This window comes from Anas platyrhynchos, chromosome 12, assembly GCF_047663525.1.
Source record: "Anas platyrhynchos isolate ZD024472 breed Pekin duck chromosome 12, IASCAAS_PekinDuck_T2T, whole genome shotgun sequence".
Classification (NCBI taxonomy): Eukaryota; Metazoa; Chordata; class Aves; order Anseriformes; family Anatidae; genus Anas; species Anas platyrhynchos.
The window spans coordinates 23,683,563-23,697,500 of NC_092598.1; the positions used below are offsets into that span (position 1 = coordinate 23,683,563).

The 13,938-nt window shown below is 52.7% G+C and overlaps 1 long non-coding RNA gene across 1 annotated transcript in view; it reads left to right on the forward strand.

Annotated features, from left to right (window-relative positions):
* Positions 1-11,973: 11,973 nt before the first annotated feature.
* The window catches only part of LOC140003503 (uncharacterized), a 4,699-nt gene continuing 2,734 nt past the window's right edge, over positions 11,974-13,938 (forward strand). Inside the window, exons 1-2 of the long non-coding RNA XR_011812298.1 lie at positions 11,974-13,540; positions 13,577-13,938. The exon at positions 13,577-13,938 is cut by the window's right edge and continues 2,734 nt beyond it. This is a non-coding gene — a long non-coding RNA (uncharacterized lncRNA). The remainder of the gene's footprint in view (positions 13,541-13,576) is intronic.

The following is a 13,938-nucleotide window of genomic DNA, read 5'->3' on the forward strand; positions in this document are numbered from 1 at the left end:
ATAATGACGGGTCCTTCCGAGAGCTTTGAAATATCCCTTGGGGATGCTGAGTCCAGAGGACCAGAGCAAACCTGTCTAAAGTACACCGTGGAATCACTCGGAATGACTTCCTAGCAGAAGCATGTGTCTGATATGGCTTCAGCTGGTTGCAGTGTTCTTCTTCACCTCCTACCTAAATTCAGATGAGAGATCTCAATGAAGATGGAAAGGTTGAGAAATAGAGAAATCACTGATGTGCTTTGAGAACTTCTAAGGACTGAGTACTGCATCAATCCCATGTTGTAACATTAAGGATTGGTTAGAAAAGCAAACGTTAAAAACAAGGAAAGGGGAAGAACAAGTAAGCTTTCTTAAAGTATCTATTCTATTTAAGGTATCTTTAAAGAAGTAAATAAGTACTGAAATATATATGCAGATAGAGAGAGAGAGAGAGAGAGAGAAACCTAAGAGTCTGCTGTGCAGGTTAGCTTCTTGCTCTCTTTTCTAAAAGTCACAGTGAATGCAGCATCTGTGTGCGTTACAAGCATTACCCTCAGTCCAGCACAGGTACACACGAGAGGTCAGCCTGCAGGTTGCGGAGGCAAAGCAACTGCTCTGGCTGGATGTGAAGAGCCAAGACAGAAGTTGCTGTCAGGGAAAAGATACACAGAGGGGATGAAAAAGACGGAGTGTGCTTCCGACCTTCACAACTTCTAAGCAAGCGGAGATGAGGTTGTGGAAGAAGCAAATAAGCTGTTGATCTAGAAGCAGCCTGAAGATTGTCCTTAAGCAGGGCCTTGCATTCTTCATTTTTACAGCATTGCTTGCCTTCAAGTGCACGACGATGATTTTATGAACTTTCTACCACTACAGAAATGCACCGGATTCTTTCACAAAACTTACAGGTGGTACTTGGCAATATTGGTCAGCATTCTCTATTTCCTTCTTCATCTCAATTCTCTTTTGGCCTGTGAAGCTTTCCAGATCAGAGGAGAAGATCCACGGTAATATGGAGCTTTGGATACTGCAAAGGAAACGAAGAATCCTACTGACAACTCTTTTCAACCTCGCCTGCAAGCATCACAGAAAAGAATACCGAAAGAACACCGCTTTATCATGGGAAGCATAAATTGGAGCATAGGTGTCCTATAGCTGAAGCGAGGTGAAGCAGGTTCCACACAAGGTGAAGGAGCACACCCATAAGCATTTCCGTAAAGCCGTGTTTTCAAACAAAGGGTTAAGATTTAGATTTTCTTACAAGTGAAGAATGAAGAAATAAAAGGAAAAGAAAATTACCAGGACATCCAGTTTTCCTCTAGCTTGCTTTGCTTCTTTCCGAATCTGAGTCTGGAGTGACAGTCAGGGAGCAGCGTTGTGCAGAAATGCCAAAGCCTCCCCAGCTGGTTGTACCTTCATCAGCAAGGGCTTTGATACTGCTGCCTCCTCAGCAACATCAGCCATTTCCGAGGAAAGCTGGTGTCCATCAGGTCAAATAGGAATGGGAAATCCCTCTTGCCACAACTTCACACTCACACCAGAGTTGGCAGGACAGGCCGATGGACAGAGAAGCGTCTGCAAGAGTGTTAGAAAACAGACTTTAGATTTCCGTCAACCCAGGAAGAATTACTTGCTCATCCCTTCAAAGTGAACTCTGAGTAGAAGGAGGGGATCCCAAGCTGCATTCCTGACATCTATGCTGCAAAGTCATCCAATGGGACATGTTACTGGACCAGTCTGTTACGAACAGAAACAGGACTTTGAGGTTATGCTGTTGGATTAGAATTAAGCTCAAAGAGTTAGTCCTTTGACGTGTTTTTGTTTGCAAGTGTTTTCACTGCTTCCCAGACAATGTCTCCAGCAAGCTAGCTGCTTGCTTCATTTGTTCTGTTCTGTTCTGTTCTTTTTGATTCTGTTTTGTTTTGTTTTCTCAGCCAGGATTCTTAGAGAAATGAGATTAAAGTGATCATATTGTATGTCCACCCATCCCTCCCTCCCCTTCGCTTGTCCAGAGCTTTTACCTCGTCCAGCAGCTTGAATGAACTCGGTCCTAGGCGCAGTTGTGTCCAAGCCATTCTGTTCCTAGACGTGTTGTGAGAACAGACAGCTAAGTAGTGGGGAGAGGACGTGCTGCTGTCTGCAGTGTGACCTCAGCGCTTACCAAACAGTAGGGAATACACAGAGAAGGGCCTTAGGAGAACTTCAAGCCCCAGATACGTTTTATGTGGAAACCATATTTCCCAAGATAACACTGGACACAACTGCATAATCAAAAGGGATTCATTTCTTGGTTCATTCAACTCCTAGGTTTTAGTTTTAAAACATGTCTGTCTTGGCTTAAAGCACTCTTCCAATCTCTATTTCCAGTTCCTAGGATTTCCTGAAATAGGGAATCCCACTTTTTCCTTTTACAATCTCCCAGTCTCTTCTTTTTTACCTCTCCCCAAGAAACTTAGCACTGCTCTCTTCATACTTGACAACTAGATATGGAGCTGTATCAGCCAGAAGGAAGTTTCCTTCACACTTTCTGCTTCTTACGGTGTCTGGGCTCTTACCTTTACACTTACTCACCCTTCCTACATTAGCACAAAGAAAGCTGTTTGGGAGATCTGATGTCTTGTTTTCCAGAAACTGCCCTGAATCACCTTTACGAGAGCTGTCCCACGCTGCGAGCACAAGTCTTGCAGTCTGGCCAGATATTTGCCTTCTAAGTCAATAACCAAATCTGTTCCAAAGGTAAGAACATGTAATGAATGGAAAGGAAATCCTTTTATTTTCATCGCAGTTCACTTTTTTTAGTTAAGTTAAGAACATGTAATTAATGGAAAGGAAATCCTTTTATCCTTTTATTTTGATCCAAATTCACTTTTTTTTTTTTTTTTTTTTTTTTTTTCTAGACCAAGAATGAACCGTGGAGAACCACCAAAACTCAGGTGAGAAATGAAATGACAAATGTTAAGGTCAGGCAGCTTGCCCACTGCCATTGCTACCCTGAAAGCAGATGGAGTGCATCTTCATACGCCACAGCCTGAGACACTAGTCGACAGGCCAGCCCGTGTGAGGAAGTCCATTGCTGTCCTGAATTTTAACGTGACAGGGGGACTCTTAAGCCTCTTGTTTATGCTTTAGTACTTGCGGTCTATGGGAGGACCACAGCACACTCTTCTCTGTCTCCCCTTATTTGTTGATCGTCTGTAGGAAGAAGAGAACGTGCAGAGGCCCTCACCCGTACATTGGGTCTGTTCTCACTCTGTGCAGCTCCATCATTGAGCAAAGTACCAACCTTGAGGCTTCTGTAAGGACTTGACACAAACTACAGAATACTACAATGAAGCATTCACAACAAAACCACATTTTTTTCCTCAGCCAAGCATCAAAACACTTACAGAAGGGCATGGTCCCTCTCTGTGCACCTCAAGGGGAGATCCACAAATCCTCACGTGGTTTCATCGCATCCAGCACCCTTCTCTGTGCCTCCCAGCTAAACGTGCACGGAGGCAGCTGTTGCCAAAGTGCTGTGGTGACACAATTCAGTTCTGTTTCTGAAGTCATCACCGCAGGCGCCTCCCAGTGACGGCACAACACTCTCTGTTACTAATGCGTCTGTCTCAGAAACAGCTAGGGAAGTACCACTATGCCCAAACTGACTTGAATTAGAGTACTTCCCAAATTATTCTCTGCTCCCCTACATCTGTGGAAGGTGTGTGATCAATCTTTTCCTTGAGAAAGGACTACAGAGCAAAAGAGCTTGATTCTGAGACGTTGCCCGTCCTTGTAGAGCAGTTCACCTTTGATTTCCATGTAAGAAAAAAGAAGGTGAAATCAACAATTCCCTTCCTCTGAGCTGGGAATAGGAAAGAAGCCCAATTCTCCAGGAAGCCTTCAAAAGGAAACTCTGCATTTCTTTGTTAAACACCTTGTTTAATTTCTTGAAAGAAATCTTTCCCAGGACTTTGCAACTGCGGTGGTTCGAAGCGGGTGGGCAGCCGAGTTCCACCACGGCCGCTCTCTCACTCCCCCTCCTCAAAGGGAAAGGGGGAGAAAATACGATGCAAAGGGCTCCAGGGCTGAGATAAGGACAGGGCGATGGCTCAACAAGTATCGTGACGGGCAAAGCAGACTCAGCAGAGTGACCCTCAGGGTCCCTCCCTGCCCCTGCTCCCCGTGGGGTCCCTCCCATGGGATGCCGCCCTTCCCCAGCTGATCCCACACGGGCTGCCCACAGGCAGCAGCTCCTCAAGCACTGCTCCCACACGGCTCCGTCCCACGGGCTCCATCCATCCATCCATCCCCCAGGAGCAAACTGCTCCAGCACGGGTCCCCCACGGATGGGCAGCAGCTCCCCCCAGCCCCCCTGCTCCTGCGTGGGCTCCTCTCCACGGGGGGGCTGCAGCTGCGGCCCGGGGCCTGCTCCTGCGGGGGCTCTCCACAGGCCGCAGCCTCCTCCAGGCCACAGCCACCTGCTCCACCGGGGGCTCCTCCACCCACAGGGGGGCAGCAGCGTGGAGATCTGCTCCATGGGGGACCCATGGGTGCAGGGGGACAGCCTGCTCCACCAGGGGCCTCTCCCTGCACAGCCCGCAGGGGAACTGCTGCTGTGAGCCTGGAGCACCTCCTGCCTCCTGCTGCACTCACCTTGGGGGCTGCAGGGCTGCTTCTCACTCCTTGCTCTTCCAGCTTCTGTTGTGCAGCAGTATTTCCCCCTGCTTACATCTGCTCTCCCAGAGGTGCAAACAACATCGCTTATTGGCTCAGCTCTGGCAAGCGCCGGGGCCCTTTTGGAGCTATCTGGAGCTGGCTGTTGTCTGGATTGTTCTCACAGACGCCATCCCTGCAGGCCCCTGCTACCAAACCCTTGCCACGTAAATCCGATCGAAGTGTATGCAGCAATTACAAAGCCGCTGTGCTTTGGGCTGTCACGATCCTTCTGCAAGTGCAGGGGAGGTGCAGGGTTGCTTTGCATTTCCAAAAGGAGGAAGAAAGCCTCCAACCCCACTGGACCTCAGCCACTTGCAGGATCCAAGCAACGCTCCCCACTTTCAGTTATCTCCCTCCCATGCACACAGTGGGAGCAAGGTTGAACAAGCACATTTTTGAAAATGTTTATCTTAATGAAGAATAAAAGAAGTCTACAACACCCAATCTCTCTGTGCACCCAAGGCAAAAATCGTGGACTATTGTGCCTCAACACTATTTTCAGACCCAATTTGTCAAGTCATCTAGCAGAGGATTTCTCTCTTGTTCACTCACTAGCTTAGTAGAGCACCAGTTTACATAGGTGCTGGAGCAGATTCCTCAACCATCTGAAGGGACTTGATCCCAGAAAAGTTCAAAACTGCAGATGACTCATGATTTTGTGGTGAAGCATCTATTAAATGAGAGCTGTTCCGCTTAGGGCACAGTGAGACAATGTGAGAAGAACCCTGTATCTCACTGATTGAGGCTTTATAACTCTACAGAATTGTCAGTCAACAATAAATGGAAAGTGCAGGAGATATGTTCTTTCTTCCTCCTTTCCCTGCCATACATTAGCAGAGAGATTGTGGTGGGATATAGGTTCAGAGCCTCACAGAAGAAGGATTTGAACCCAGGCTCTCCACAGTCTGCACCACTGCCTTCCTGATGGCTTTTGACTATTTTAATTTATTTTTTTATTTTATTTTATTTTATTTTATTTTATTTTATTTTATTTTATTTTATTTTATTTTATTTTATTTTATTTTATTTTATTTTATTTTATTTACTGTATTAGTATTATTCTTCTTATTTTTCTGGATGGTGTCTAAGTCTTGGGGGGGAAGAACCAACTGTGGGAGGAGGGAATGCTACTACTGTCTGTGACAGTGGTGATTTCTGGACAGTGTTAGCAACAGAGCTTCTGCAGAGAAGAGAAAATGCCAGGCAGTCTCTCTTGGTATTCCATGTACTGAGTACTGAGTGCAGTTTTGGGCTCCACAGTGTAAGAAAAAGTATAAGAACAAACCAGTGCACTGTGATAAAGAGAGTTTAATAGGGTACAAAAGGAATAAAACCAAACAAAATAAGAAATGAGAATATTGATAATTTATAATGTATCATAGAATCATAGAATCATAGAATATCCTGAGTTGGAAGGGACCCTTAAGGATCATCAAGTCCAACTCTTGACACCGCACAGGTCTACCCAAAAGTTCAGACCATGTGACTAAGTGCACGGTCCAATCTCTTCTCAAATTCAGACAGGCTCGGTGCAGTGACCACTTCCCTGGGGAGCCCGTTCCAGTGTGCAACCACCCTCTCTGTGAAGAACCCCCTCCTTATGTCAAGCCTAAATTTCCCCTGCCTCAGCTTAACCCCGTTCCCGTGGGTCCTGTCGCTGGTGTTAATGGAGAAAAGGTCTCCTGCCTCTCGACACCCCCTTACGAGTATAAAATATAGAAATATTGTTTAATTAATAATATTAAATACTTATCATTTTATAATAATGAAACAATGCCATACTGTACAACACAGTCAAGAAAGTGGATTTAATTAAATAAATAATAAAACCCAGTAAATTAAATAAAATTTTAAAATGTAAATTTAATACAAATAAAACCCATTTTTCCCGTGCCAATGAGTTCCTATCCCCATCATCACTTCCCATCCCACTGATCATTTCCTATCCCAATAACCTCCCAGTTCTGATCCCAAGGCTGAATTCCCAACTCCCACCCAGCCAGCCATCCAGCCATGCACCCATTTTCTGCCGTCCGTGCTGGCCATGCCCACATCCATGCCCGGCCTGAGCATGGGCAGCGGGAGCGGGCTGCATGAAATAACTGAACATGAAATCATGAAATAACATGAAATAATAAATGAGGTAACTTAATTGTTGCTGTTGTTAACATTGCTTCATGACAACAGATGCAAACATGGATCTTGAGTTGAGGGCAAAGGTGACCTTGGATCTGAAGCACACAGGCGTTCACTAATGTCCCCCCATCCGGAGTGGATCCACAACGACTCGGAAGGAAAACTAAAGTCCAAAGCAGTGCACTGGGATAAAGAGAGTTTAATAGGGTAGAAAAGGAATAAAAACAAACAAAATTAGAAATGAGAATATTGATAATTTATAATGTATAAAATATGTAAATATTGTTTAATTAATAATAGTAAATACTTATCATTTTCTAATAATGAAACAATGCCATACTGTACAACACAGTCAATAAAGTGGATTTCATGAAATAAATAATACAACCAGTACATTAAATACAATTTAAAAATTTAAATTTAATAAAAATAAAACTCAGTAAATTAAATAAAATTTGAAAATTTAAATTTAATAAAAATAAAACTCAGAAATTTAAATAAAATTTAAAAATGTAAATTTAATACAAATAAAACCCAGGAAATTAAATAAAATTTAAAAATGTAAATTTAATACAAATAAAACCCATTTTTCCCGTGCCAATGAGTTCCTATCCCCATCATCACTTCCCATCCCACTGATCATTTCCTATCCCAACAACGTCCCAGTTCTGATCCCCTCGGTGTCCCAGTGCAAGAAGAGCTGCAGGCAGAGGCCTTGCTGAGTGAGCACCTAAGGAGAGGAATGTAATCCAGAAGGCAGCAAAGAAGAGCAATGCCCCGAAAGAAGAGCTAAGTCTTGTCTCTCAGCCCTTTGGTGTCCCAAGCAGCAGTTGCCATGGGCAAGCTTTCCCAGCCCAGCTGCTGCCAGCATCCCCCCAGCTTGCCATTGCCACCTTCCTGGGTGAGGCGCGCGCGCATTTGCCATTGGCATTTGCCGTTGCCCATCCCTGAGAGTGGCAAGCAGTGCGTAGGTCCAGCACGAGAGAGGGGAGAGGGCAAGCGAGAGGGGCAAGGGCTGAGGAGCGTGGCTGAAGCTGGAGCAGGTGCCTGCAGAGGTCTCTGTGCCTGCCTGCGTGCTGAGCGGGCCTGGGTGCTGCGGGGGCCGTCGAGGAGAAGCCCGAGGTCGGTCACGGGTAGCCGTAAGAGTAGGCTCTGGCGTGGTCCTTCTGCCGCTGCTCGAAGAATTGCCCGGGGCCGATCCTCATGTGGTGGGTCGCCCGCTGCCGCTCCTCCTGGGCCAGCTTCTTGAGGCGCTCCCGCTCGGGACGCTGCTGCGGCGTGATGGGCACCGACGACTCCTGCTCCTCCAGCGGTGTGGGCGCTGCGTCGCCGCCCGCCCAGGGCCCCACGCAGGGCACGTAGTCCCCGCGGGGCTGCGCCGGACGCTGCAGCGTGCGCGGCTGCGTGGGCAGAGCCGTGGGCAGTCCCCTCCAGAGCAGGGGGCTCTGGAGGGGACTGCGAGGGGGACTGGGCAGGGCTCTCCTGAGGGCTGGGAGAAGTTGAGGCCTCTTGAGGGGAGCCAAGGGAGGCTGGGGCAGGGTTCTCTTGCGGGCAGGGATGAATTCCTGCTGGGGGGGCCTTTTGGGGAGAGGCTTGGGCATGGGTCTCCTGCGGGCAGGGTCGGGGGGGCTCTGGAGGGGACTCAGGCGAGGCTTGGGCAGGGCTCTCCTGAGGGCAGTGAGGAAGTCAGGGTCGGGGGGGCTCTGGACGGGAGCCTGGGGAGGCTGGGGCAGGGGTCTCTTGTGGGCAGGGAGGCAGTCAGGGTCGGGGCGCCTCTTGAGGGGAGCCAAGGGAGGCTGGGGCAGGGTTCTCCTGCGGGCAGGGATGAATTCCTGCTGGGGGGGCCTTTTGGGCAGGGCTCTCCTGAGCTGGGGCCGGGCTGCAGGCTTGAGGGGGGAGCTGAGTGGCGGCACAGCAGCTGCAGGGGGCTGCAGCGCCCGCCCAGCCTGCACCTTGTCGGGGTGCAGCCCAGGGCTTGAGGGGACCTCACCCAGCGCTCTGGTGGCTGCCAGTCCCTGTGTGCTGGGCTCCTCGATGTCCTCGCAGAGGTCGGGCAGCTGCGAGAGGAAGCGCTTGAGGACAGGACTGCTGGGGACAGCCGCGAAGGCGTCCTGGAGCTCCACGGCATCCAGGCAGCTGAGCAGCTCCTCCAAGCCGGAGCTGTCCAGGTCGGCCGGGAGCTGGTCCTGCAGGTGCTGCAGCTGCTGGCTGTCCCCTGCCAGCTGGGGAAAGGCCTCAGCGAAGGCATCGGGGCCCAGCTCCAGCAGCTCCAGGGGCTCCTCAGGCACCTCTGCAAGTGTCGCCGCTGAGGAAAAAGCAAGCCAATGCAATCCCCCAAGCATCCCCCACTGCCAGCTTTGCCATGGCTCCTGGGTGTGGGGCCACAAGCGGCCGGCTGTGCCAGCCCCAAACTCACCGTCGGGCGTCGCCGTCTGGGTGCTGGCGGTCGCTGGAGCCTGGGCAGGCTCGGGGGGAGTGGGGCCGGGCAGCGGGGGCCCCTGGTCCTCGCTGAGCCCCACGGCGTGCAAGCAGGGCTCCGGCAGCTGCCCCCGGCTGCTGCTGAGGGTGCAGGGTGCGGGAAGCGCCTGCCCCCGCAGCGGAGGCCCCGGGACGAGGGGTGGCGGGGGGTTGCGCTGGGCGGGGGCCTGCAACAGGCAGGTGCCTGCGGGGTGCAGGAGCTCCCCATGGAGCACGGCCCTGGGCCCCAGCCCCAGCGCATGGTGGGGCACCAGTGTCCCCGTCACCATGGGCTGTCCCCACTGATGGACGGGGGCACAGGGAGGAGCGGTGTGGGGGAGCTGCCCCACGGCGGGGAGCTGCACCAGCTGCAGCTGGTGCCCCGTGGTTGGGAGCTGCACCAGCTGCAGGTTTTGCCCCACAGCGGGGAGCTGCACCAGCTGCAGGTTATGCCCCACGGCGGGGAGCTGCCCCCCAGCAGGGAGCTGCCCCATGGTGGCGGCGGGGAGCTGCCCAAGCTGCAGGTGGTGCCCCTGGGCTGGGAGGTGCCACCCAGGTGGCAGCTGCACCCTGGCGGGGAGCTGCAGCACCTGCCCCTGGACCCCCGGCACCACGTGCCAGACGGTGGCCTGGGGCAGTGCGGAGGGGAGGGTGGGTACCTGGGGGGGCTGCAAGGGCAGCGCCATCGCTCCGGGGAGGGAGGGAAGCAGCCAGGCAGCCACCGTTGGCGGCACGGCTGGGACGACGAAGGGGGAGTTTTGCGTCTGCGGAAGCCGCGGAAGCCGTCTGGGGAAACCCTCTGTGGGAAAAAGGGCGCTGGGCTGAGCTCTGGGGCGCTGGGCTCACCAGCAGGGCCGCAGCCCCGGGAGGAGCGGAAGCCGGCTGCTGGACCTGCCATGGTGGCTGGAGAGTGGGGCGGTTGCTTGGGGAACGCGGGCAACGGGGGTTCCGTCCCAACGGCTGACCAGCCCCTCGCCGACATCTTGGGGAGGACTGCAGGCTTTGGAGCCAAGCAGGCTGCCCAGCGCAAGACTTGGCCATCCCCAGCAGGCTTTCCCTCCCACGCAGCACTTGCCATGCCCACGACGCTTCCACACCGCCTCTTGCCCGTCCTGAGCATTTCCCAGCCCAGGACCAGCTTTCATCCTCATGGTTATTTCCCATCCTGACAAGTTCACATGAGAACAGATTCCCATACAAAAGATTTCCCATCAACACAAACAGATTTTTCCCTTCATCCAAAGAGATCTCTTCCCAAAGAATTCCCCTCTCTTGGAGGACTTCCCCATGGTTTTCCTACTTCAATAAATGTTACCCACCCCATTAAAGATTTCCCATCCCAGTACTTTCCCATCCCTGGAGTGACTGCCCATCCCAATGCTTTTGCTTCCCAATGCTTTCAAACCCAGAGAACATTTCCCATCTCTTTCATTTCCGAGCCCAATGCCTTTCCACCCCAAGGAAGTCTTCCCATCCCAGCAAGGATTTCTCGGCGCACACATCCTTTCCCAACCCATTCCCATTTCCCACTTTCACCATCCAACACACAGCTTAGCCAGCCCACAGCTCTAGAGAGGGATTTGGACGATGCTGATAGACACAAGGTCACGGGGATTTGCTGTGCTGACGATTGCTCTTTCTTACAGATCAACACAGATCCCCAGTCCCAAGGGCGCCAGGCAGAGTCTGGCTAATATGTAGATACGAGGCTCTTCCATTTCCTACCGGGAAAGAAAGAGATCTATGCGTTTCTCTCTCTCCACCTCCGGAAAAAGAGAGGAAGGGGAGAGCGCTAATGAACAGGAGCATGCTCAGCTCAGCCACCGGCATGGAGGCTGCCCGCTCCTCAGCACCTCGAAGCAGCAGCACCTTCAAGTCTCCTCCTGCAGCAGCAGCACATCAGTGTCTCTTGTCCCACCAGCAGGACAGTGGCGTCTCCCATTGCACCATGCCGACCTCCACGCCTCGAGTGCCAGCAGCAGTCCTCAATGCGAGCTGGACGCTCAGGGTACTTGTGGCCACCCACCTTTGTGAGCTCCAAGGCTGACAGTGACTCTCTGCTGAGCTCCCACGGCTCTCAGGCGTCCCGCTGGCAGAGCTAATGGCGCTAAGCTGACTGCCAGGAGAAAAGGCTCCCGTGAAATGGCTGCTCCACAACGCCAGGAGCAAGGTCTGCTGGGCTGGGGGTTCGCAGAGGAGCTCGGCCTTGGGCCTGGCAACTGCGCCTGGAAGCCAGGGACGGCCTTGGTGTGCAGCTGGACACCTGGGCCTGAGAAAGCAAGGTCTCTTTCAAGACGCTTGGCACCATCGTCACCCAGTGGCTGTCTCAGGGCGACGAGAGAAATGCACAGCATCTCTTGCTGCCCTGCAGTGCTGCTGTCCTACGCCCTTGGGTGTCTCCGGGATAGAAAAAGGGACGGATTTTGCCCCCAAACCCAGCTCCTTTCTATCAAAAGCATCACGTCCTCCTCTCTTTCTTGGATTTGGCTATGACTTTAGGAATCCCTGCAATCCCTGCAGCTGTGTCCCCTGCCAGCTTCTTGTGTGCCCCAAGCATCCTCGCTTGCAGGGCAGTAGAAGATGCAGAAAAGGCCTTGCCTTAGTGGAAGCACTGCCCTGCAGGAGCTCCAACATCCCTCTTAGCAGCACGCTGTAGCCCCCAAATGCCCCCGAAACGGCACATTTCAGCTCCTGGGAAGGAAATGAGCTCGCTCAAGGGGAGCTACCCGCTCAAGGCCCAGGTGTCTGTGAGGCGGTGTTGGCAAGGAGTCCTGTTGTGTGAGTCCGTTCTTTGTGGGTGCTCCGTCCCCACAAGGCTTGCTTTGGAAGGCCCAGGAGAGTCTTGTGGGCACTGGCCTGGGGTCCCAGGCTGAGCCAGCTGCTGGCTGGCAATCAGGGAGGCTCGCTCAGTGTCTTGGCTTGGGTTTGCGTGGCCAGGCTGTGGGAGCGGGGGGCTGCAGGGGTGTCCTCTGTGAGAAGAATGCAGCAGCTGCCCCATGGGAGCTCAGGGCCGCTTCCAGGAGGCTCCTTCCAGGAGGGACCCACCCGCTGCTGCCCAGAACGCAGAGCAAAAGGATGATGTTTGCGCCTGGGGGAGAGCCCATCTAAGAAAGGGAACAAAAGCTGCTGCCCAGCAGCGTCTGGGTCAGGGAGGAGTGGGAAAGCTCTGTGCAGCCCCCAAGGGCCGTGCAGCAGGAAGCAGGAGGTGCTCCAGGCTCACAGCAGCAGTTCCCCTGCGGCCTGTGCAGGGAGAGGCCCCTGGTGGAGCAGGCTGTCCCCCTGCAGCCCATGGGTCCCCCGTGGAGCAGATCCCCACGCTGCAGCCCCCCCGTGGAGGAGCCCCCGTTGGAACAGGTGGATCTGCCCTAGAGGAGGCTGCGACCTGTGGAGGAGGCCCCAGAGGAGCAGGGTGTTCAAGGAAAGGTTGGAGCTGGTGCTTAGGAACATGGTTTATTGGGTGACATTGGTAGTACAGTGATGACTAGACCGGACAAATGTGAAGGTCTCCTCCAACAATAATGATTCTATGATACCTCCACCACGTCCTCCTCCTCCACTTCCTCCTCATCGTCCACGGCCTTTTTCTTGTCCACTGCCTCCTCCTTGTCTACCGCGTCCTCCTCGCCCCCCGCCTGCTAATCCTATTTCTCATTTTCCTCCTCCTTCTCCTCCTTCCCTGCCTCTTGCACCTCCAACACCTCCTCCACCTCCACTGCCTCTTCCTCCTTCTCCTTCTCCAGCCCCACTGACTATTCCTCCTCCACAGCCTCCTCCACCTCGGCAGAAGCTTCCTGGCCAACTTCCTCTGCATGCTCCTTGCTAAGGCATGCTGGTAGCAATGATCGTGAGCCCAGAAATGGCAGGAGGAGTTGCCAGGAACCAGGTGCGCCAAGGCGGCTTCTCTGGGAGGCTATGGCTGTGAGCGCTGCCCACCGCTCCTAATTCTAGTTCCATTTGTCACCCCACAGGACCATGGCACTGTGACCCTGTAAGGTAGCAGCTGGTGGCTCCTATCATCTTGATGACGCTCTGTGATGCGTTGCTTGTTGCCTGGGTAGCGATTGTTAGCTATTATGCAAATGGCTTGTCATCAATCGGGGATGTGGCTGCTCCTCCCTATAAATGGGCCAAGGGGGGCAGTGGGAGCCAGAGTGTTGGAGAGGGGAGATGGGAGAAGGTGGAAACAGAAAAGGAGGAGGATGAGGAAGAGGCATAGGTGGAAAAGGGGGAGTAAGAGAGGAAGGGGGCAGTGGAGGAGGTGGCGGAGGAGGAGGTGGCGGAGGAGGAGGTGGCGGAGAAGATTGAGGAGGTGGCGGAGAAGATTGAGGAGGTGGCGGCATGAGTAGGAGTGGTGACAAAAGAGGAGGCGAGCAAGGGATAGGCAGAGGGACACGATGGAGGTGGAAGAGGAGAAGAAGGTGGTGGAGAAATAGTAGAATACTAGAGGAGGAGGTGGTGGCAAAAAAGAAAAAAAAAAAAAGGTGGAGGAGGAGAAGAAGGTGGTGGAGGAGGAGGCCGCCAAAAAAAACAAAAAAACAAAAGAGAAGGAGTAGAAGGTGGAGGAGGAGAAGGAGGTGGAGGAGGAGGAGGCGGAGGACTCCAAAACAAAAGACCCTCTCTGGTGGTGAGCGTTGACCGCTGCTCCTAATTCTAGTTCCATTTGTCACCCCA